The sequence below is a fragment of the Anabrus simplex genome, chromosome 5 (assembly GCF_040414725.1).
Source record: "Anabrus simplex isolate iqAnaSimp1 chromosome 5, ASM4041472v1, whole genome shotgun sequence".
NCBI classification, from domain to species: domain Eukaryota; kingdom Metazoa; phylum Arthropoda; class Insecta; order Orthoptera; family Tettigoniidae; genus Anabrus; species Anabrus simplex.
The window spans coordinates 235,295,361-235,319,138 of NC_090269.1; the positions used below are offsets into that span (position 1 = coordinate 235,295,361).

General features: G+C 39.5%; 1 protein-coding gene across 1 annotated transcript in view; it reads left to right on the forward strand.

Annotated features, from left to right (window-relative positions):
- Positions 1-297: 297 nt before the first annotated feature.
- LOC136874802 (probable glutamate receptor) overlaps positions 298-23,778 on the forward strand; it is a 152,945-nt gene continuing 129,464 nt past the window's right edge. Inside the window, exon 1 of the mRNA XM_067148474.2 lies at positions 298-435. The gene's annotated coding sequence lies outside the window, so the exon portion shown is untranslated. The remainder of the gene's footprint in view (positions 436-23,778) is intronic.

A 23,778-nucleotide genomic window follows, 5' to 3' on the forward strand; every position in this document is an offset into this window, starting at 1 on the left:
TAGGTATTATTATTATTATTATTGTTGTTACTATCAACGTGTCTATGTTGGATTATCGGTCTCCTCTGAGCAGAGACACACCTGGCTAGGAATCCCAAAGAGGAATGGGCCAAATGTCTCGATATTGACAGCTTGGTGTGTTTGTGTTCAATGATGAACGATCGTGGCTAATGGTCGAAGGTCGAACCATTTCCTATATGATATAAACGTGTGTAGTAAATGGAAACGCTTTAAAGTACAATCTCTGTGCTGGTGATAGAAAGCCTCCTACCACTGCGGTATTGACTGTTGCCCAGCACGCAACACCTGATGTTATCTAGAGGGAGCTCCGTCAGTCTAGCGGCGTGTGTTTACCGAACAGTTACTGCTGTGTCCAGCGCTATTGTGGTACCTTAGCTGTCGGGGAAGGAATGACAGTTTCTACAACCAAAAGAGGTAAGTCACTACATTCTCCTTCTATTCAGTGTGGATGATGAATTAACTCTGGAAGATTTCACGCATTTAGTTCTCATTTGTAGTGAGATGGCGTATGGTTTTTAGCACCGGGAGTGTCCTAGGTCATGTTCGGCTTGTCAGGTGCAAGTCTTTTGATTTGACGCCCGCAGTCGACCTGCGCGGCGTTATGAGGATGAAATGATGCTGAAGACGACACATACACCCAGCCCCCGTTCCAGTAGAATTAACCCTGCCGGGAATCGAATCTGGGACCCGTGTGACCAAAGGCCAGCACGCTAACCATTTAGCCATGGAGCCGGACTCCTTTGTAGTAAAAGTGAAAAAAACATAGGGAGCAAGCAAGGCCTACGGCGTTAGCTTGTACGTGGCTATCAATACCTTGCCGCTATGCCTCGGATTTAAGATTTTCGTGACAGTCTTAGCGTACGGAACGTACGTTTTACGTGACTGTCAACGCCCTAATCACAATCCTCTGGATCAAAGTTTTACGTGCCTGTCCATCTCCTGTCCATAGGTTACGGGACCTAACTTTTATGTGACTGTCAGTTCTCTGGACATATGCCACATGATTTAAGTTGATGTGACTGTCAATCCCTTGCTCATTGACCTTGGATCTAAGATCTGCGTGACCGTCCATCCTCTAATCCAAGACCGCAGGATGTACGGTAAGTTTTACGTAATTATCAATTCCTTAATCATAAGTCTCAGGACCTAAGTTTTACGTGACTGTCAATTTCCCGCATATATGCCGCATGGCCAAAATTTTGTGTGACCTTCAATTCCCTGTTCATTGACCTCGGATCCAATATTTACGTGAATGTCAATCCCCTAATTTTAGGTCCCAGGACCTAAATTTTACGTTACTGTTAATTCTCTGTTCTTCTTCTACTCCTACTGAGCGAATGGGTCACTTAGGACCACGCGGAATCAACATTAATCTCGTCCTTGCCCAATAGTTCTTCGTTTTCATCGATTGTAGTGATTTCTGTTCCTCCGACCAAGTACTGTGTGGAGATGAGAAGAATGCAAGAACGAGGAATGTGCCTGCAAACACGAACATTCTGTTCTGCCCAGACATGTCGGCTCTTATCTGCTCTTACCTGCTACAGGAAAACATTGACTCATACTTCGCAGTGTTTAGCGTCTTGCTTGATCTAATCAGATATGTGAACACTCAGATGAATATCGATAAATCTATCTGAATTTTTCACTTAGTTAATTCATATATTGCTTGGATACAACTGATATTGTTCGCACATACCAAATCACAGCATTAATAAGAACAAAAGTCTGCAATATTACTAGCTAAACCTTTTGCAAGCATTATTTCAGCATGCTACGAAAACCCGGATTATTGCCTCGAAAAACGAAGTTGGAGACAAAAGAGTTCAAAGTTTATGTTATATCAAATCTCAAGTTGATAGTGCTATTAATTTATGGGTAAAGGTGCGTATTTTGAGGTGGGTGCCACTGCTTGTAGGTGATTGGGTTCCTAGCGAAAGAATTACTCTTAGCAATGATAAAGCATGCTAAATGTATGGCGAAATATAATTTATATATACATTTCGTGTTCCATAGCCTCCATGTCTCAGGCGACAGCGCGCCGGCCTCTCACCGCTGAGTTCCGTGGTTCAAATCCCTGTCACTCCATATGAGATTTGTGCTGGACAAAGCGGAGGCGGGACATGGTTTTCTCCGGGTACCCTGGTTTTACCTGTCATATTTCATTCCAGAAACACTCTCCCAAATCATTTCACTTCATCTGCCACTCATTAATCATTGCTGCAACGGAGTGTGACAGGCATCGGCAGCCGGCACAATCCCTGTCCTCGCCGCTAGATGGGGTCTTCATTCATTCCATTCCTAACCCGGTCGAATGACTGGAAACAGGCTGGGGATTTTCATTTCATGTTCCAGTAGGCCTCTTTTGATTTGTGTCGGTTTTTGCATTTCATTGATGTTTTATTATCCTCCGAGTAACTTTCGTCCGCTAAGAAATCAATTATTTTAACCTCTTCGGCATCATATTTATCTACCATAGCAATTAATCCTCATTAATTTTAATAAAAATCACTATTGTATATTAGATTGGCCTACATGATATTATACTTTGTAGAGGTAGATATACAGTGAACTTTTAATTTATTTCATTCGGTTGTTTAAGGAAATGAAATGATTTAAAAAATCATCATATAATTATTATATATTTTGTGATGCAACATGAGCAACGCTGTTTTGTAATAATAATAATAATAATAATAATAATAATAATAATAATAATAATAATAATAATAATAATAATAATAATAATGATAATTGTTACGGAGTTAGCCGTGGAAGTCAGAGATGAAAGAAGGTGCGGGCTGGAATGGGTCTAACTACAAGTTCGAAAGATGAATTAAAATTTCAACAAGGTTATATTTTCAAAACTTAACAATGGTGACATAGAATTTTGAGCGTACAACAAATAACAAGAAGTTAAATCAGGTACACAACCAAGAGAAAATTTAAACAGTTTCCACTAGGGGGAAATAACAAAGAAAATCAGGTACAATGTCGCTTTACAAGAAGGCACCAGTTAAGAGGTCTTTACAAATTCTGGGCTACAGGCCCAAATTCATCAATCCTTGAGCTCTCAGCTCACAATAACAAAACACCAAAGGGCAGAAAACCCTTAATTACATGGAGCATTAGCTCCCAACCTTACATTTCAAGCCTCTTTAAGGCACTTTTACCACAATTCCATAAAGAGCTGACCCGCTCTCGATCTTTCAAGCCTATAAAGGCAATAACAAAACTTTACACAAACTGCCATCAAGGCATAATAAAGAAACAGGGGTATCTCGTACCCAATCTACTGGACCTTAGTGCGCAAAACCAGGTTAATTTAAATGGCCCAAAACAAAAGGATGGAGGCGTGAATTTGCACTCCTAAATCTACATTTTAAAACCTAAGTGGCTCTAGGCCGATACACAGGGGCTAATCCCAAGCTAGGAAGGTGACTCGTATGAGAAAACTTTAATACATTAAGGAAGAGAAGAAACGGTTACGAAAACATAGTCACCTCACTTTCAAATTAAGGGGAGCTCGAGAGGGTAAAGCACTCTCTATCCCCGAATTAAAGTTCAAGAAAACTGAAGTTTACCAGAAAAAGGGTTTACATGTTTAATAGTTTACATATTAAAGGTTTCGAACCTTCCCCGGGAGTTAGGCTGCTGAGATAGCAAGAAATAAAGATGTTAAGAGGCCATTACCTTGTAGAAGAACTGCTGTCTGAAGAATGAGGCGCTTCCCGCCCCCTGCTACTACATATTCACACACTGAGTTAGATGTTATACTAGTGGCCCGGAGACAAGAAAATCAGCAGTTTTTATACCCTCGTGGAAAATTCGAGACCTTTCAGGAATGAGTAGACACCCCCCCCCTCAATTTTTATTGGTAGACTATGAATTACACATGGAAATTTGAAGAAGAAAGCTATGATTGGAGGAAAATTAATTACAGAAATTACCGATTGGTTAAATTCAAAACAGACGGAAAGAAAGAGTTAATATTACCAACCCACAAACCACAGAACAAAATTTAGTAAAGACAAAACTTAAGAATACAAAATTTCTTCAAGAGAGTTCATTCCATTGCACCAGAGTGTATTACCATAGTTTTTGGTAGAGACATCTGTTAGAGAAAGTCCACACTTCTTGATCAATGAGAAACAAAAGCAAATCAAAAACACACAGTGTCATCTTTTGATAATCGGTAGAGTTATTTCGGTGGTAAAGTTCCGGGTTTCTCCAGTAGAGAAGTTTCAATTGGCGCAAGATTTTGAACTTGCGTCGTAGAGGTGTACCGCCCGGTACAATAATAATAGTAAATGTCCAGAAATTTCACCAAAATAGATATTTCATTGTTTAATAAGCATGATAATTATCTCTTTTCTCTCAGAACGTGTACATCAGGCTTATCTAATCGTCCGAAAACAACTAATAGGTTAGGAAACTGCACCTGGGTTGATTACATTCCAAGTGACTTAAAATCGGCTAGCTGTTTTCTATTATTTGAACACGCAAGTGCTTTATCAGTGCCGGTACATTCTAGTATCTTATAAACAAGCACACGCTAATAATTAATCTTACGCAAATGAACCAAAGACTAAAGGGTTTCCCACTAACAATTGAACATATCGTATATAAAAAAATAAAAGTACATGGAAAACCATGGTTTTTCTTCTTAATACATTTTTCTAGTCCGTAATTAGAGCATAATTTCCAAATTCTACACATTTTTATGCAAAACATATCCATTACGGAAAACCTCACAGCTTCTTCATCTAACATATTAAAACAATTAATTCTGAACTACACGTAATAATATGCCTCAGTGTTGTGCTACCTGCCTCAGTTCATAAGTATCACTTTGCAATGCACACAAACTCTGAGAGTAATAAAGCTTGCACTTTCTATCAAAATTCTTTAAATAAGTAAGTACAAATTATTAGAGTAGGGTAGTATAAAGCTTATCAATATGGTGCTCAGAAAAAATGCTTTGAAGACTATGCAAACATATGAACCATGAAGTTAATTGATTGATCAATTTGAGACTGAATAAATGTCATAAAATACTGAACTGAGGAAGAAATGAAAATTAGATATAAAGCTGAAATTAGCAGTCCGCAAGTTACTCTCTGTTACCAAGTGTGTTTTCGAGATATGCACTCATTTTAAAGTTTAAAGACGTGAAAATTGGTATTTGGAATTTCCCTTAAAAATAAGGTAACACGTATTTTTTGTTTTCGGAAAATCCTCTTAGGGGGGGTTGAATACCTTTTTATGAGGATACATATGTCTCAAAAAGTGAAGATGTTACAGTTATGAAAATTGGTATTTGAAATCTCCTTTCAAAATAAAGGAACACGTTTTTCTTTGTCATTGGAAAATCTACTTAAGAGGGAGTGAACAGGAGTGAAAAGGGGGTGAATTTTTAAAACGAGTATATCTACAATACATCTCACAAACGTAACACGTTACAGACGTGAAAACTGGTATTTGGAATCTCCTGTAAAAGTAAAGGAACACACATAATTCGTTTACTGAAAATCCATTCAAAGGGAAGTTTTAAAGGGGTGAATGTTTAAAATGAGCATATCTACAGTATATATAAAAAACTTAACATATTACAGACTTGAAAATGGGTATTTTTAATCTCCTTTAAAAATAAAGTAACACATATTTTGTTTTCGGAAAACACACTCAAGGGTGGTAAATGACTGAACAAGGGAGTTTGATTATTTTTATAAGGATACTGGTATCTCCGAAACTGAAGATATTACAGAGTGAAAATTGGTATTTGGAATACCCTTTAAAAATAAAGTAGCACGCATTTTTTTGTTTTCGGAAAATTCACCTGAAAAAAGAGGTTGAATTATTTTTATACGTATATCTAAAAAACTGAAGATTTTACACGACATTAAATTTGTATTTCGAATCTCCTTTAAAAATAAAGAGACACGTATTTTTTATTTTCGGAAAATCCAGTTAAGGGGGAGGGGAATAAATGAATAGAAAAATGAGTTGAATTCATTGTTTGAGGATACTTATATCTCGAAAACAAAGGATGTTACAGTCGAGAAAATTGGTATTTGGAATACGCTTTAAAAATCACGACACACGTATTTTGTACCGGGAGCGGAGCGGGTTGGAATCAACTTAAGGGGGGTGTAAAAGGAGTTGAATTATTTTTTATGAGGATACAAATAAGAAGTGGACTTAAAACAATACATTTCTGAGCGAGTTTAGACTGGGGAGCGAGGAATGATGAGAAGAATATGCATTTAAATGAACACCGTTTGAATTATGAAGTTAAAATTTCAAATTATGTCCTGGGTGTTATATAACAAAAGGTTTGAAACGAATTTAACCGCTCAGAGAGTTAAATGGGCGTTATGATTCGAAAACAAATATATTCCTTCCTCCGAAACGGTTTAACGTACGAAGACAAAATTCCAAATAGCGGTATATATTTTAAATCCAAGGTGTGAAATAGGAAATATTTTTTAACGTTCCACCCCTAAAGTGATAAATGAGATTAGCTCAGTAAAGGAAATTATTCATCCCTCTAAAACCGTTCTAAGTACAAAGTTGTAATTTTACCAGAGGGGTCTTCTTTTATGTCCTAGATGTAAAATATCCTATGCTTCAAAATATTTCTCCCCCAAAGGGTTTAGATGGTGGCTGATTCTCAAGAAAACAATATCCATTCTTCCGAAACAGTTTCAGGCACGTACTTTATTTATGAAGGGTGGTCTTCCATATCCTAGATCTCAATAAATATTAAAGAACATTCACCCCTTAAAATGTATTCATTCCTCCATTGCTGTTCAACGTACAAAATAAAAAATTCACAGGTTGGTTTAAAAAATTCAAATTCTTCCCTATAGAGTTCAAATTAGTGTTAGATCAGAAAATAAATAATCATAAATCTAAGACAGTTTGACGTATGAACTGAGGGCGTATTTTACAGGTTCAGCTGACAGTTGACTCTCCAAAATGTAAAACTTTGAATAATAACTTTCAGTTCAAAACCTTAGTGAAGCACGGATATCTTGCTAGTTAGTTTATAATATTCCCGATCGCTTCTCTAGCTTCGCTGTGAATTGTCATTCCATTCTTGCGTACGACAGACATTACGCAGTCTTTACAAAACAGTTACACAGAAATAACAAGAGAAATGAAGAGCAAGAACAATAACAACGGATAAATGGCAACAGCTGAGAAAGGAATACGAACGAAAGTAGAACAGCGCAATAGCAATAGCTGGATTGCAACTGACAAGAGCGAATCGTTTCCAGTAAAGGTACGTTTTCTTGGAACCAACTCCAGTGAAAATCGCTCTGCGATAGTCACTCAGCGATCATTATGGATGACTTCCCTTCTGAGTTTGCACGTTATCATTTTCCTACACGCGATGATCGCTGGACAGTGAGTCGCTTCTAAGAAAAATGTACCTCAAAGGGAAAATATGAAGTCCCCTGGGTAGTAGCGGGGTTGCTATGGTAGCGATTACGTCACTGGCTCTGCTGGCCAAAACCCCTTCGCCCCGTGCCTCACCGGACACGTGCATTCCTCTGATCTCCAAACAATACGTCATGCTGGTTTCTTCTCTTCTTCGTCAAATCCCCCTGTGTGAACAATTTTCCGGATTACGTTTCTATCTTGTAAGTTTGGTGATCCTAATTCAGTGAGGACTTTGTCTATTTGCTTATACTATTTTAATCTCGTACGTTTGATTTACGGAAATTTGTGTATTCGATAAGTAAGTCTGGTGTTATTCATTCATTCCAAATGAATTGGTCTGAATGTCATTGTATCAGTAAGTTAGATATTTTAAAATATATTTCCGAGTTGGGTTTGGGGTGACGTATACTATTTTTAATTCTGGGCCCTAATATTTTTCTCATGTTTTTCCTTTCTTTAATCTATAATAATCTATAATTGTTCCTTTACATTTGTATGACGTAAATTGACCGTTTCTGAAGCATGAAGAGCTTTAGGTTTGATCACTGTAGTGATGACAAATTTTACTGTCCCAGGTAAAGCATTTTTAGTTATAAACATTCTTTGTGTGTTGAAAAGCAATTTCCATTTTCTGAATTCTTGAAGCTACTGATTTATTTTCATTGCCATTTCCAGGGTCCATTCACTTATATTCTCTCTTCATAGGCTAAAGGACTTAAGATTTACGTGACCTTCAATCCCGTGCTCATGGTTACGATACCTAAGTTTTATTTGACTATCAACTTCGTGTTCGTAGACCTCGAGACGTAATATTTTTGGCGAGAACCACAAAGACGTATAGAAGTATTTGAAATATGTGCTTGGAAAGTAGAAGCAGAGAGAATCATAATCTGTGCAACATTTCGGCCTCCTTATGTGATGACTCGATATAAAATCACTGCACATCAATAATATTCTTCGTTACTCTCGGCTTGTTGTTTCATTAATTTAATAGTTTGTACTCGCTGCTATGTCCATGCGGTCTTGGGAAACGACTAGCTTGCTGTATAGGATAGGGATGTACAATATGGAGAATGCGTGCACAGATTTGTTGCAGATGCTTTAAAGAGCAAGGTAATTAATATAATCAGAATTATACATGGGTAAGGACGGTGAAAGCTACTTAAAGGCGGCACTGAACTTGTTACGTGGTAATATGACCGTCAGCTCTCTGGAATCTCCCTTTGGTAGTTCGTGGAAGGAATGAGTGACCAAGACGGCCTGCGAACATGTAGCAACCACCGCTTTTATTCTTTACAGTCTCACTTAGTCGAGTTCTTCCATCCTAATTTGAAGAAAGTCGTACTACACTCTGCTTAGTGTCCTGCACTGCCAGATGAAATTCAGGTGGGCGCTCACAGGGGTTTGATGTTCCTTCGAGTCGTATTACGGCAATTTAAAGATTTAAAATTGAAGTTTGGTTCAATGTCTTAGATTTATGAACAATTTTTTACTGGAGCTAACACTTAAGCACTCATATGTGATGAGGCTGGCCATAATGGAATATATGCAATATTTTGCTTTTACTGCGCTAAGCTTTTAACATTCAAAAGACGGTAATATCATTGTGGGTTGAGCCAGAGGTACTACTGAACCCTGTGGTAACTGAAAAAAAATGGTGAGGGCCCACAGAAAATATATGGTGGTTTTTATGCGTGGACAGGACAGAAGGTGTAACTTTGGTCGTAGGGCTGTTTTGCCATCTGTTCTTAAAAAAAAAAAACCAAGAAAATCATCAATGGTATATGTGTTAGATACAATCTCAGTGATTCAAAACGATAGGAATATCCAACAAATGCATCAGAGAAGCTATGTGTTGTGGCATGTGCCTCCATGCTGATAGGGTAAATTTACTACTGAGACTAAAAGTAATGTTTTCTTTAAAGCATAAGAATGCTTAAAAATTCCAACGACCTCATGTGGGCTCCTCATACACGAGAGGGTTAAATAACAATGCAATATAATGGCCATTATGCATGGTTAGGGATAGTGACAGTTTTTTAAAGGCGGCACTGAACTTTTTACGCGGTAATGTGACTGTATTCTCTTTGGAAGCTCCCTTCGGTAGTTCAATGAGTGAACCAGACTGGGGAGCTACCAGTCGGCCGGTCACAGGGGTTTGATGTTGCTTCGAGTCGTATGTCTAATTCTAAGCTACCATATAAGTAACCCTCGGGCGGTACCAAGTAAGCAACGGTAAAATAAGACCAAACTGTCCGAAACGACCTCACGGTGAAAGAACAGGACGAAAAAACACTCATCCTTTGTGGAGTTCCTTATGAGGACCCTCAATTTTGTACTATCGAACTATCGGTTGAGATGTGTCAGTTTGGTGGTGAGCGGTGAGTTTCCGGCCCGATTCGCAGGACAGTAATCTGCCGAGGACTGGTTCAGTCATATGATATACTCGTAAACGGAGTGGGTCTTAAAAACCCTACTTAGATTAGGTGTTCATAATCTATAGTAATAAGTGCAGAAGCCAAGAGATCCTGATTTGGAAATAGAGGTTAATGGCAAAGAACTTGCTAACATCACACACACAGTGCATGTTGAAAGTCTGCGTTTCTCAAAAATTTACGCTCTTAATTTATCTTAAAAAATGTATTTTCATTTCTTTACAAATTATGGACAAAGTGTCAAAAGTCTCCTTCTTAACTCTTTCGATATTGTCTATTTTATTGAAGTCCCTGCTCAAGAGTGAGGTTAAAGATTACATGTGTGAGCTGTGAGCACAAACCTGTTGGTGACTTGTAGTACGCAATCAGAAAGAATGATTCCGAAGGAGGTTCGGGCAGTTTGCTTGTGACCCGTGTGCACATGCAAAGTTATTTTGCTTATATTTGCAGAATTTTAGTGATAAAGCAAACGATGGAGGAAATGACGGAGCTTTCCTATCACAGTGAGCTTCAAGGTTAGTGAAAATCAACCTCCCCATTCCACTCAACTCCCACTGATATAAAACGATAGGAATATCCAGGAAATGCATTCAGAGAAGATGTGTGTTTTGTGCTCACTTTGCTTCTCAAGGTCTACACATCGTGACTGATAGTTAAATGTGATTGTTAATACCATAATACGAGGGTTGGGGCATAAGTCACTGCAACTAATTTTACTGGCATGGATGTGAGATCTACCAGACAAATGGAAATATACAGATGGGAGTAGGGAGCGTAAAGTGCAGGGGAATGCAGGTTTACCTGGTGTAGGATATACAGTTACGAAACTGTCAGACAGGAAATCCTTGTATTACATAATGTTCATTCTCAGAGAGCAAAGTATCCTTTACGGTAAACCCTCAAGTAGTCCTCTATAATATCCACAATTGCCTATGATGCGGGAGACGTCGCATGCCAGTTGCCTCAACATGTGTGAATTTTGCATTCTCATGTTTCACAGCGTTGTCAATATCCTCTCGTGTTCCGAACCGCCTCTCTCGCAATGGTTCTTTCACTTTGGGGATGTGATCAAAATCGCACGTAGACAAGTCCGGTAAGCATGGCGGGTGTTCCAGTACTTCCCACGCTGTTCTTAGCTCGTCACATCCATTCTGCACGGAGCCTGACTCACTAATACAGTCCCATCGCCCTGTGCGTGCTAGCTTTCTAATACACCGCCATCTCGTGCCTTGTCCATGTACTATGAGTATCATGCTTTCCAGGATATATGCCCGTTGTATGGTAGCACCGTGCAAATGTGAGGGAAACAATGACTGCTATAACTTATGCCCCAACCCTCGTATTTTTCATATTTATTTGTATTGACTTGGTTCGTCAGCTCTATGCCCGGCCGCCTTTGCCCTCAAGAGTCAATCTGAAACCCACTTTTGGTTTTGGCTGAGTGAAGCTCAGGGCCATGTGCGTACCTGGAATTTGATATATTTTCTAATTTTTTTATTCTTCCTGATGGTGAACCAAGCACGCCTTTTCTACATCGGTCCGGCTAATAGAGAATTGGGAAATCTTACACAGTTTATGGGTAGGCTCGGCTAAATCTGCAGTGCAGCTAATTCCTTAGTAACAACGGCTTTACTCCAGGATGAGAAGGTCTGAAGACATGTTGAGTCCTCTAAAAGTCTTGTTCTCTCATGCCAAATGTTGTAAATTGTGCAGTGGATCCCTTTGGTGTAGCATAAAGAAATATAGGAAGTTATCCTGTTCGCTGTGTTTGGAAGAGAGGCTTCTTTAACGTGAGTACTTCTACAATATTTATTTGCGGTACTAATTTCAAGTAGTGTTATTTGCAATGTTATTGGCAATGAGTTCAGGGTCTACCGCGGAATTAGACGAACTATGCTGCGAAATTACCCGGACTGGTGCATATTCAGCCGTAAAACTGCAATTAGAACTAAGTGAATGGATTAGAAAAGTAAATTATTATATTGTTTGGATGTTAATACTAAATATTATGAAATGTATAAATATTATTTTGACGATGTCCGGTTCCATGGCTAAATGGTTAGCGTGCTGGCCTTTGTTCAAGAGGGTCCTGGGTTCGATTCCTGGCGGGGTCGGATATTTTAATCTTAAAGGGTTAATTCCCTTGTCTCCGCGGACTGGGTGTTTGTGCTGTCCCCAACATCCCTGCAACTTACATACCACACATAACACTATCCTCCACCACAAAAACACGCAGTTACTTACACATGGCAGATGACGCCCACCCTCATCGGAGGGTTTGTCTTACAAGGGCTGCACCAGGCTAGAAATAGCCACACGATATTATATTATATTATATTATATTATATTATATTATATTATATTATATTATATTATATTATATTATATTATATTATATTATATTATATTATATTATATTATATTTTGACGATTTAGCTCATGAATTTGTGACCAGTCCTGAAAAAGAACGCTAGGAACTTCAACCAATCACAGCTCCTATCGCCAAAATGTTATCGTTTTTCTTTTATCACTTTCATGTTATCGTAACTACGTTCAGTTGTTTATATGTAGTTTCATCAGAAGAGTGCACTAAAACATCTTTTTAGCGTGTATTTGACCACAGAACGTAACTCTATTGTTCTGATGAAGCTTGCATACATGTTGACAGGCTGCGTCCCAAGGAGTTTAAATAGCAAAACAAAACAATATATTTACACGATGAAACATTTGTTCTCTGCATAGGTTATACATACTTAAATATTTTCTTTACTTTATATTTATTCACTTTTATTATATTTCTTTTCATTCATTGAATAGTGAAATAAAAATGTAACTAGAGCTCCTGATTCTTTCCAGACAAATTCTGGATCTCTCATTAAACACAGATAATAATTTTTAAAATGCATCATAAATCCATTTTCATTGATATTGCGGATTTATTGAGTTCCTTATACAAGTACATGGTGATGAAGATCGAAAATATTCCAGTCGCTTAAGGTGACTGATTATCGGCAAAAGTTTTAAGGTTGTCCGAATCATTCTCATATATATATATATATATATATATATATACCAGGTGAATCAGCTGTCCCTACGAGCATTGTTTTATGCAAACCACAGTTTTATGTACGTCCTGAAAACACCTGTTCTTCCGCTACGCACAGTAAACCCAGTAAGACGGATATCTTTGTATTTACGGCCTACTCAAAAATAGGAGGCTGTTATGCCTTAAAACTATTAAATAATAGAAATCACGAGTACACTCTCTGAATGAGTTGATATGTAGATGAACGTCTGTGAAACTCAAGGTGGACGTTGTGATCGTGTTTAAACTTTCACATGAGTAGTAATCCACACGCACTGCGCCTGGTGCGATATACCGTAGATGGTAGAGTAAGCCGAATGCTCCGGTTCGCCAGTCTTATGGAATCCACCATGATTTGCTTCCAAGGAACTTAACGTTCACTGCTACTGTGTATAGCCAACTGCTAAGACGACTGACCACCATTGCTGGAAACAAATGGCCTGGACGTCCAGTATTGTTACTATGTGTTAATGCACGCCAACATTCTGCTAAGTTGATCAAAGATGTTATTGACGAACTCAGCCGATAAACTGTTCCGTACCCTATTTCCCCGACTTTGCACTCAACCAAATTTTCACCTTTACCTCTATCTCTCCCCACTCCCTTTCTCTTTCTCTTTCTCTTTCTCTTTCTCTTTCTCTTTCTCTTTCTCTATGTCTGTATAATCACAGTGAAGGAGAGTTTTCCTTGGCTCACTGATTTCTTTAACTCAACAACACAGACGCAGCATCGATTTCATCCCGCAACGTTAGCAGATGGTCATTGTCGAGGAGGCGAGTACATTACCGACTAAGTGAGGAGAAAATCAACCGGCTGTGCTAGTGTTAATGATTAGTGTAGTGCTGTAAACGTACGTGCATAAAGATTCATTGATTTACAAAACGCTACGATTTCTACTCCGACCCAGTGATATACTAATACGTTATCGAGGAATTATATATAATAACTTTTATTTTTGGAACCAGCTGAAAAACAGCTACATATTATACAAACTTAAAGTTCACCACCTAAGAAAACAATCTAATTAATCCAACACTAACAATTAAGCGATAAATAACTCAAGAGGAAAACTAACAAAGAACGAAGCATGACACGTAATTTTCACAATGTACACACCGGCTGACGAATACATTTCAGAACGCATTCACCACGCGAGAATACAGTTTGACTAAATTATCAGGCTGGTAAATGTCTGCATACCATTAAGGTTTCATCCTGAATGACATTCTTTTATTTTCCTTATCGAGACGCCGGTCTTACGCCCCTACATTCGAAACTAGCATAGTTATTGAGTCTACGATTTTAATCACCTTGCCTCTCGTAAGTTATCCTCCTTCTCCTCCTCCTCATCATCATCATCATTCAACCGTCTCCAGTTTCCCGCTTGCGGTCTAATAGCGCTCTGCATCTCCGTCCATCCACGTAGATTTATTCTTCTTAAAATTGGCAACATTTCACGCCTTTCCCTTCCAGGTCCTGTTTTATTTCCTCAGTCGGCCTTTAGGTCTCAAGCTTTTCAGGTGTTTCTCAAACTATTCCTCTGCAATTCAATTTTGGTCCATTATTTTTTGTGTGTAAACCATTTCAATCTTGATACGGCTTTTTTGCAGAGAGGTTGTTTCACTTGAAACGTAAGTGACACAATATGTGTATGCATCTATTTGTCACCTTTGACATTTATTATTTTCATGAAATAATCGTCATATCATTCCTGTAGCTCTCCTCGACAGTCGGATGGAAACGTTAAGCCTTGAGCAGACCCCTTCGATAGGACTAAACTATCTAGACTCCAAGTTTCACCCTCTCCCTACCTCGTTGTCATCACACACATACATTGAGTGAGAAAGAGAGACGAGCAGGTCACTCACCGGCGTCAACTAGAAAGACCTGTACCAGGCATCTCCGAAGGGTACACGAAATCTCTTCACAGTCCTCTCTAAGTACCCCTGGGGGCACGCATTCCCCTGGTTGACAAACAATGCTAAAGATGACAATAATGTCGCCACATCGGGTGATCGAACGTGCACGCTTCAGATCTCAATTTCTCACTTCTTCATATTAGACCTCAGAACGTCCTAGATACGTAAACACATCTACAACACCGTAACATGAAAGTATGTTTCTTGCATCAGCTGTAATTAACTTTCGCTACATCTCTATCAAGTCTTTCATTAATGAAATTAATTTACGAGTGTTTTCACCCATCCATTCACTTAATAGACACTTGATATTGATCAGACAGGGAAGTGCTATAAACGTATTTGATGACTGTGAGACGTAGATGCACACGCAAGCTTGTCTCGTAATATATTTTATAGATAGGGATAAAGAACGTTTTTCAATTCACAGAGATCTCCAGAAAGGCAGATTAGTCTTCACTAGATTATGTATGAAACGAATATTTTTAGATTTCGTGTTTTGCCTGAACTCTTCTAGAACTGGCTGTATGTAGCCGGGGATGTAGAAAAGGACGAAGTGTCCGTATGTTATACCCCTATATTTGAAAAGTAATGCGAGTTCTCACTTTGGAATCTTCCTTTGTCCGTATGGTTTTAACTTTTATTTAACGTTCTTGCTTCAGTACGTATTTAGATAGCATAAAATTCTACATCTGATAATGCATAACGTTGTTTACAGTAGACTTTTATGATATGTTTCGCCATCAGATTCAATATAGAGGGACTGTGCAATTCTACTTTATCACTTCCCCATTGCGTCAGTCCATTGCTTTTATTTTCATTGATTTTTTCATTGAAGCCATAGTACTGTAAAGTTTTACAGACAGAAAATTCCATAGAGTGCACACCATATGAAAATTATTCGATATTACTTGCGAGTTCTGGACCTTATCTTTTCCTGAATGATGGTAACGTGATTAGTAAGATATGAATTTTGGCAAGCGGTTAGGAAAAGCTGCTTATGACACATCCAAATGTAAGCAGATAAATAATGGCTGATCCACTCTCCCTACTAAGTTAACGTTGTCTTTGAAGTCTCACTACAATATAGTTTTTGAGCTATATAACTGTGTTTGTTGTAAAATCTTCGTCTTATTGCACCTGTCCAGGGCTCCAGGGCATAATTATATATCTCAGTTTCTCAAATATTGTCTGAACGGAATATGTTGGATGAGACCTTCGGAAATCAACCCGGCATCGAAGTCCCGTCCCCTCTACTTTCACACTTTCCACGGATAAGCTCGAGAGCATAATTGGTCAATGGTCTGTTCACTATAAAATGGGCATTATATTACTTATCTAGAAAGTAGGGTTCTCTAAAATATGAGAGGAATACAACTTTCACTACTAAATAAGAAGAATGGTGCTCTTTACTTTAAAAACATAAAGTTTTAATGGACTGCGAAAATCACACATAAATTCATAGCCTACATGAGAAATATGCCACTTAGTTTACAGAAAATATGTACATTAGCTTTCTGGATAGCGCTGTGATGTATTTTCAGTTTCTGATTTACCTGATTTGCATATTGCACTTTCTAATCATATCGTTAATACGCATTTACCATTATTTAAAGGGCGCCCCCTTCGAACTAGCAATATTTGCTAACACTTATTATATCACTGCACAATGATGACTTTAAATAAACGCGGGGAATAAACGTAATTATTCATTATTCCTGATTATCTTTATGTATCATGATTCATGGTTTCATGGTTTCGTGGATTCATGGTATTAAGCACACTTCGAAGAATCGTAAAAATCATATCACCACATTAGAATCTAACTCCTATTTGAATAACTTAGTGAAATATTATACTGTCGCATAATGCTTGTTTCTCCAGGATACCCTTAACTAATATATTACAAAGCGGATTACACACACGAAGTTGGCTTCCTGCACAACAACAATTTTATCAAGAAATACGTACACACAACATACGACGTGGAATAATAACAATCATCTGAAAAAGACGGCAGAACACAAAAAATAATACATTTTGTATATACAAGAATGCAGTTGGAAAGTTCGATCCTTCCAAGTTTCTGTCTGTGATCCATAGACCTCATTGTCACGTGGGATCGAACACACGATCTTCAGACATCCGGGGTGCATTATCTGAAATCCCTTCCATCCATTTGATTTAATAAAGAAAGAAAAATGGAATTACTTCATCTCGTAAACATTGACTCGACAACGACGATGGTAATTTGTAATTTGTTTGTGAATGTTATATCATGGTGAGACAGAACAAACGTCTCGCATGAGGTTCCCATTTCTGGCCAGGCAAAGGAACCCATTTAAGGCGCTCCCGTCTCGCATAAAAAGGATCATAAATCTTCCAAGTAGCTATCAGCTGAGCTGTTCTCCCTTTTGACTGGTCTCGTTTCCAGCTCTTATGCGGCACGTCTCCTCCCATAACCCATATTATTATTATTATTATTATTATTATTATTATTATTATCGCACAAGTATTATCTCTTGTTGGGACGGCCTGGCTTCTACCAGCCTCAACATCAATTTAAATCAATATATTCATGTGGGGCATTTCTATTTCCTCTCACTCCGGTATAATCGTCAGGAGATTCCCATCTTCATACAAGGCCAATCATTTCGAAACACTGACATGCGAAATGGGTTCCCGTCCCTCACACTAGTATCTCAGGTCACATGCAGATTTGTTCAGAAGACTCTATTCATCAGGATTTTAGCTGAATCATAACACTCGCCTGGTCGACGGTCTTAAGACTACAGATGGGAGGTCACCTACATTACGTATGAAGCATTAAATAAATAAATAAATTTAAGACCTTTCGATGACTCATAGCCATTTGTAAATTGGTGGTGACTGAGAATAATCTAATGAACACTAATCCCTTCATTACAATGCTTCACATTTAATCAACTCTGGGATCTTATAAATGTTTCATGCATTACTTTCATCGGGGTCACAATAAACATGGTTACTCAACCATCGAAGACAAATTCACTGTCAAATCTGATAATACTAAGAAAACTCCAATACCTTTGAAACAACTTATGGCAATTACCTCTCCTATAATTTACTGGCAGGCATAAAAGTTATCATAAAAGTTTACATTTATGGGGGTGTGATATGAAATTCAGGCTTAATATTTTGAAAATGTACTTATCGATTCAGGTTGAGGTCGGTTGTCGTCAGAAAGGTACACATATAGTTCTTAGGCTGTCATGATAGCGGCATCACTGATGGACGATCCTGGGTTCGTCTGCTTTGGACGCCCGTTCATACTGTTTGGATCGGCCACTGGCGTCGGATGATCTAGACGGTCTCTGATGAACTGGAGGTGGACATACGGCATCAAATCTCTTAGACTCCTTCCTGGCTTCGACGATTCCGCTCGTGGGGAAAAGTATTCTGTTATTACTATGTTAGTTTATGCGACATACACTAATCTGCTGTGACTAACCCCACTCATTTGTTCGAGTGTACTAGCCTAGTAACGATGTTAATCCTGTGGATCGTTACCTACTCCCCTTTCATTTGCCTATCACAGTTCATAATAATCAGCTAGATATTGGAGCATCACACGTTCATCCGAACACTGTCTCTGGATACACTAACACTTCTGATTAGTCTAACACTTGGTGTATTACTGACACTACATTTGCCTGATTCACGGCACTGGCTATTCGTAGGACATACTACTCACTGGGTTTATGGTATTTAGCAGACGCTGACCGTTCTGTCAGTATCACACACATAAGCCGCTATTTCGACTAGCAATTTTCACTTCCCGAATATGCTACCGCGACGTTATCGGCACTCATATGGCACCACCCATGTACTAATTAAGTTACGTACAAATCAAATCGTACATAATAAACGTATCCCCATTACAGCACAGTGCAATGTAACTGAATAGCACTCGCTTCATTAGATTTGCGTCATTTCACCCATAACAGTAAATTTTCACATTGAATGAATCACTTAATCATACTGTATACTCGGGCGAGTAATTGCACAAGTCAGTAATTGATACCGTGTTCGAAGATCACTGGGTAACAAAGTACATGCGAACCGCACAAGATGATGAATACACTGCATACGTAAGTCACTGCATACCCGCACAAGATGTAGAATATATTGTGTAGGTAGCTCTTTCTTATATAGAGGAAGTGGCCTGGCTCTAGTGGAAGTGGAAGACCACGCCTACTTTCCAAACATCGGTCCGCTAATACTTGCTTATCAAAGTCGATTGAGGTATCAAATGAACGCTCTAAAATTTTTATTTTTACTGATTACATTTCACCCCGATCGCATTGTAGGGTTGTTCGCAAACTCTTAAGCATCACTGGATAATTTTTAGGTTCAGACGCCATGCCGTGCGGATTCCTAGGTTTCTGTCTCACGGTCAAGACCCCAACATCTGTTTGTAATTAGCTGCACCCGCATAGAGTGCGTCATTAGTGAGACGTTAATTATGTAAAGACATATTCTCATGACACCATAAATCAGTATAAAATTCACTGATTCATATGACTCCTTCCTCCTAAATATCCATCACGTAGCTCTGAATTTTCTTTATTATTGTTCTTAATAACAACTGAAGACTGGAGGTAGGGATCATTGGATTTGTAGAGGAAATCGCAGAGAGTTACTATTTCATGCGTTGACACGCCGTGATAAGTCCCTCCTCCTATCTTGAATATACTCTCACGGCGTAGTGTGTGTTCTTTCTTCTCTCTCAGCGGAGTGAAAGCATTTTTGCAAGGACACGCTGTACGAGCTCCCCTTGCTATCATTACGCGCAACTAGACCTCAGTTCTCCCAGTCGGCAGAGTGCCAATCGTGTCCCGGCCTGGGCAAAACATGCTGATTATGGGACTATTTATCGTAGAATGTCGCGGAAAACGGCATATTGTATTAACAGGATAACATGACGTGCTCATTACGATGTAGTGAACGGTTTCATGATACATATATAATAAACATTTTTCTTTGCTCTGACCTTTGACCCATTTCATTTAGGGTCGGCTCTCCCGGTTTGAAGACGGCAATTCCTTTTCTACCTTTTTCTGGATTTAGTTGGGGTTTTCCGTATTTATTTGTAACGGTCATCTAAGCTTGAAGAGGACTTCCTCCGACTTATTTCCATTAATCTCCGAATCATTCTTGTGGGCTTTTCATCTCAGCCTACTCTCGGAAATTTTGTCAGCAATGGTGCTGACATATGATCGTTTCTCACATTGAACAATAGAATGATATTACCGGCCCACATCTCAGCATTTCTGTCTCAGTAGCATGTAACTTATGCGCATGTTGTTTCCTTGTCGTGACGTACAATATGGCTGATAATTTTGCTGTTATATTTATCCTTAGTTTCTACAGGAACTCCCCTGTCGCACAGTACTCCAAAAAGGTTGCTCTATGAAAACGAGCTTATTTCTTTCAAATATTTGTTACCCGAATTAGCTTTATAATGGTTTGTTTTGAGCTCGAAAGTGAATTACTTTCATTTCAAATAGAGTATAGGCGAAACATACGGTATTGAAATTACAAACATGCTCTGAGCATCGGAATACGTTATCATAACATGCAAGGTGACGAGAGTGACGCATACACGTAGTAGAGTCATTAAGTTCCTGAACTGGCCGACTAGTGTCGCTGTGGTGCACTGCAGTGGAGAGTTTGTACCAGAGGATGTCGTGACAGTTATTCTCTAGGCCCGACAAGAAGCAGTTACTTACGTACAGCATAAGCACAACTACAGTATCTGATCTGAAGGGTAGCTGAATGTCAATGGTGGAACTTGAGAATGTCGTAGTTTGAGCATCGGGCAAATATCAAGCTCTGCCAAAAATTAGGTAAACCCGCTAGCGAAACTTTTGAGCTGATCAAGTTGATATCGCCCGGATCTCTACAACGGGAAAAATACGCAAAAAGACAGGTCAAAAGACAGTGTTATCCTTAAACTAGTGATGGGCAATGCTCTCGAACGAGACTCTCGAGAATGACGTCACAGATTTCGAGAATCTTGAGACGGATTCTCTTGTGCTGCGATCTCCACGACGTCCCAGTAACTACGTGGGTAAGCTTGATATCATCAGTAAAGTGAAATGGCGTATAGCTTTTAGCACCGGGAGTGTCCGAGGACAAGTTCGGCTCGCCAGGTGCAGGTCTTTCGATTTGACTCCCGTAGGCGACCTGCGTGTCGTGATGAGGATGAAATGATGATGAAGACAACACATACACCCAGTCCCCGTGCCAGCGAAATTAACAAATTATGATTACATTTCCGGACCCTGCGGGGAATCGATCCCGGGAACCCTGTGATCAAAGGCCAGCATGCTATTCATTTAGCCATGGAGCCGGGCATATCATCAGTGATTGCGTGAGATAATGTTCTCATGTGGAAACGTATGAGCCGATAAATTCTGTCAAAAGTCTGGTAAAGTACTGCACGTTCAACTGTGAGCCCCTTAATACGATCACGAAAGAGAAAACAGAATGTCAGTAACTTAAACGGTTCACGATTTACTTAAGGCGGACATCTTAGCTGAATAACCCGGCATAATTTGTGAATAACTGTAAATAAGATGTTGTCGACCTTCTTGTGATGTAGACCGGACCGGAGGTATTCTCTATGACAATTCCCCTTCAGTGATATTATCCATTTTTTTTAGTGCCGGCACATTCCAGAAGTATTTCTGCTGACGTATTTTATTTCTTTTGTTCAAACAACACAGCGGCTGTGCTGTGAGGCATCTCTCCAAAATAATCTCACGTCCACGACTTATTTGCGTTTCGGCCGTAGCCGTGTTGAAACACCGGATCCTGCGAGATCTCCGAAGTTAAGCAACATTGGGCGTGGTCAAGATTTGGGTGGCTTGCCACGCGCTGTTGGTGGGGGTAAGGGAATGGAGGAGTGGAAAGGAACTGGCCACCCTACCGTACGTAAACTCCGGCTCAGGCGCACCTCTGCGGAGGTTCGGGCCTGCCTTCGAGCAGAATACACCCTTACCTTACCTTACCTTATCTTACCTTACCTTACAGACATAATCTTAACGTTGTCTTGTACATTTAGACACAATTCCATATTGCACCGTCATATACCGAAGTACGTACCTTCTACGCGAAAACTCTATAAAATTGCAAGGAATTATTTCCTTCGTCATCATACTGTCGGTAAACACAAACGCTGGTCGAATGGATATTGAATGTGAGGTCTGATAAATTATGAGTGATAACAATGTACACATACAGCAACCGTCAGTTTCTGTACTTGGCCTACTCATTCGCGTAGTTACCGCTGCATACAATGCCGGAACGTGTATCCTTTATAATTATATTATATTGCGTTAAAACAGACCTCTGTAGAAATAAAAGAAATCAATGCTCTAGTCACTTGTTGAGACGTATTTACGGAATGGAGAGTGCCCGTCGTTGGCTATTCGCATACTCGGCACAAACAACATTCAGCTCCGTATCTGCAGACCTACGACTCGCCGATCACCGTCCAATAAGGGGACAATGCTCTCGAGATCTCTCGAAATTTCTCACGAGAATCAGTGCTTGCACTAGTCTCGAGAAATCTCAAGAAATCTCGAGAAATCTCGAGACCCCGTCACAGAGTGCCCATCACTACCTTGAACTGTTAGCGCCAGTCCACGTACATATTGACTGTAGTACGTACATACTATATGTGTACACTGTGTTGCCTACACTGGAAGCGCCAGTCCAGGAAGTTACTAACTATAGTACATGAGTGTACGCCGTGTTGCCTGCGCTGTAGGCGCCAGTCCACGAACTTATAGACTGTACTGGTATAGCTGCATCAGTGCGGCATGTGTTCAAAATGTACATCCTTACGTCTCACGCATTGTTCAAAACGGCCCTGCAGATTGTCGAAGATGTTAATCAACACAGATTACCGCAAGGAAACAAAAGTGACTGCATCTTCCCTCGTACTTCGGGGCATGCTGAAAGAACATGTTTTCCGGTCTTTTCAGCATCCAAGGAATGTTCTGAAATGCTCTGCATGAAAAAGCATTAGGTGAAATATTTTGATGTAATTGAGTGGAGTTATGGTTGAAGATGGAATTTGAGTTGGTTGGGCGTCTCAATTTCCACTAGTACACCTTCAATGACGTGAACATCCAAGAGACAATTGTACTTAGGAATGGGCCATCGTCGAACGGGTCTAGCGACATTGGTTCTGCACGTTATCTGATTTTACAAGACAGCCGTGACACGGTACAGCCCACTGCACTTCTTTTTGCCAGAGCTACGACTCGTACTGGGCTCTTTGGCCGTAGTGTGATTGAATCCGTGTGTGTCGAAGGTTTCGTCTGTATCCCCTGAAATCTCACTGAGCACGAAGGAGTCGGAGTATGAGGTGGCTGGATCGCTGCTCAAGGCCAAGTTGTGTGGCACAAAACTTTGAATGTTAAACGTTTACACTCTCGCTTGTATTCATCATCGTTAGTAGTAGTTTGTAGTTAGTAGTAAGATGTTGTATTGATTGAATCCAAAGAATTTTTTCCAAGTCTGATGTTACCGTATACAGGTGATATTTCTGCAGGCAGAAGTTTGCGTTGACCACCACCTAAAGCCATAGCATGTTGGTGTCTCTGCCACAAACCAAGTTGAAGTCGTTGTTTACATTAACGAAACACAATGTGACGATACTCATAACTCTGATCAGGCCTTCGTTTGTTGATTATACCGATACTATACCGGATAGTAAGCACATTGCGTGGAATGTGAACAGCGACGGTGGTGACATCCAGCGCATCGGTGTGACAAGCCCTAGGACTGCGTACTCATCTTCGCTATAGCTGAGAAAAAT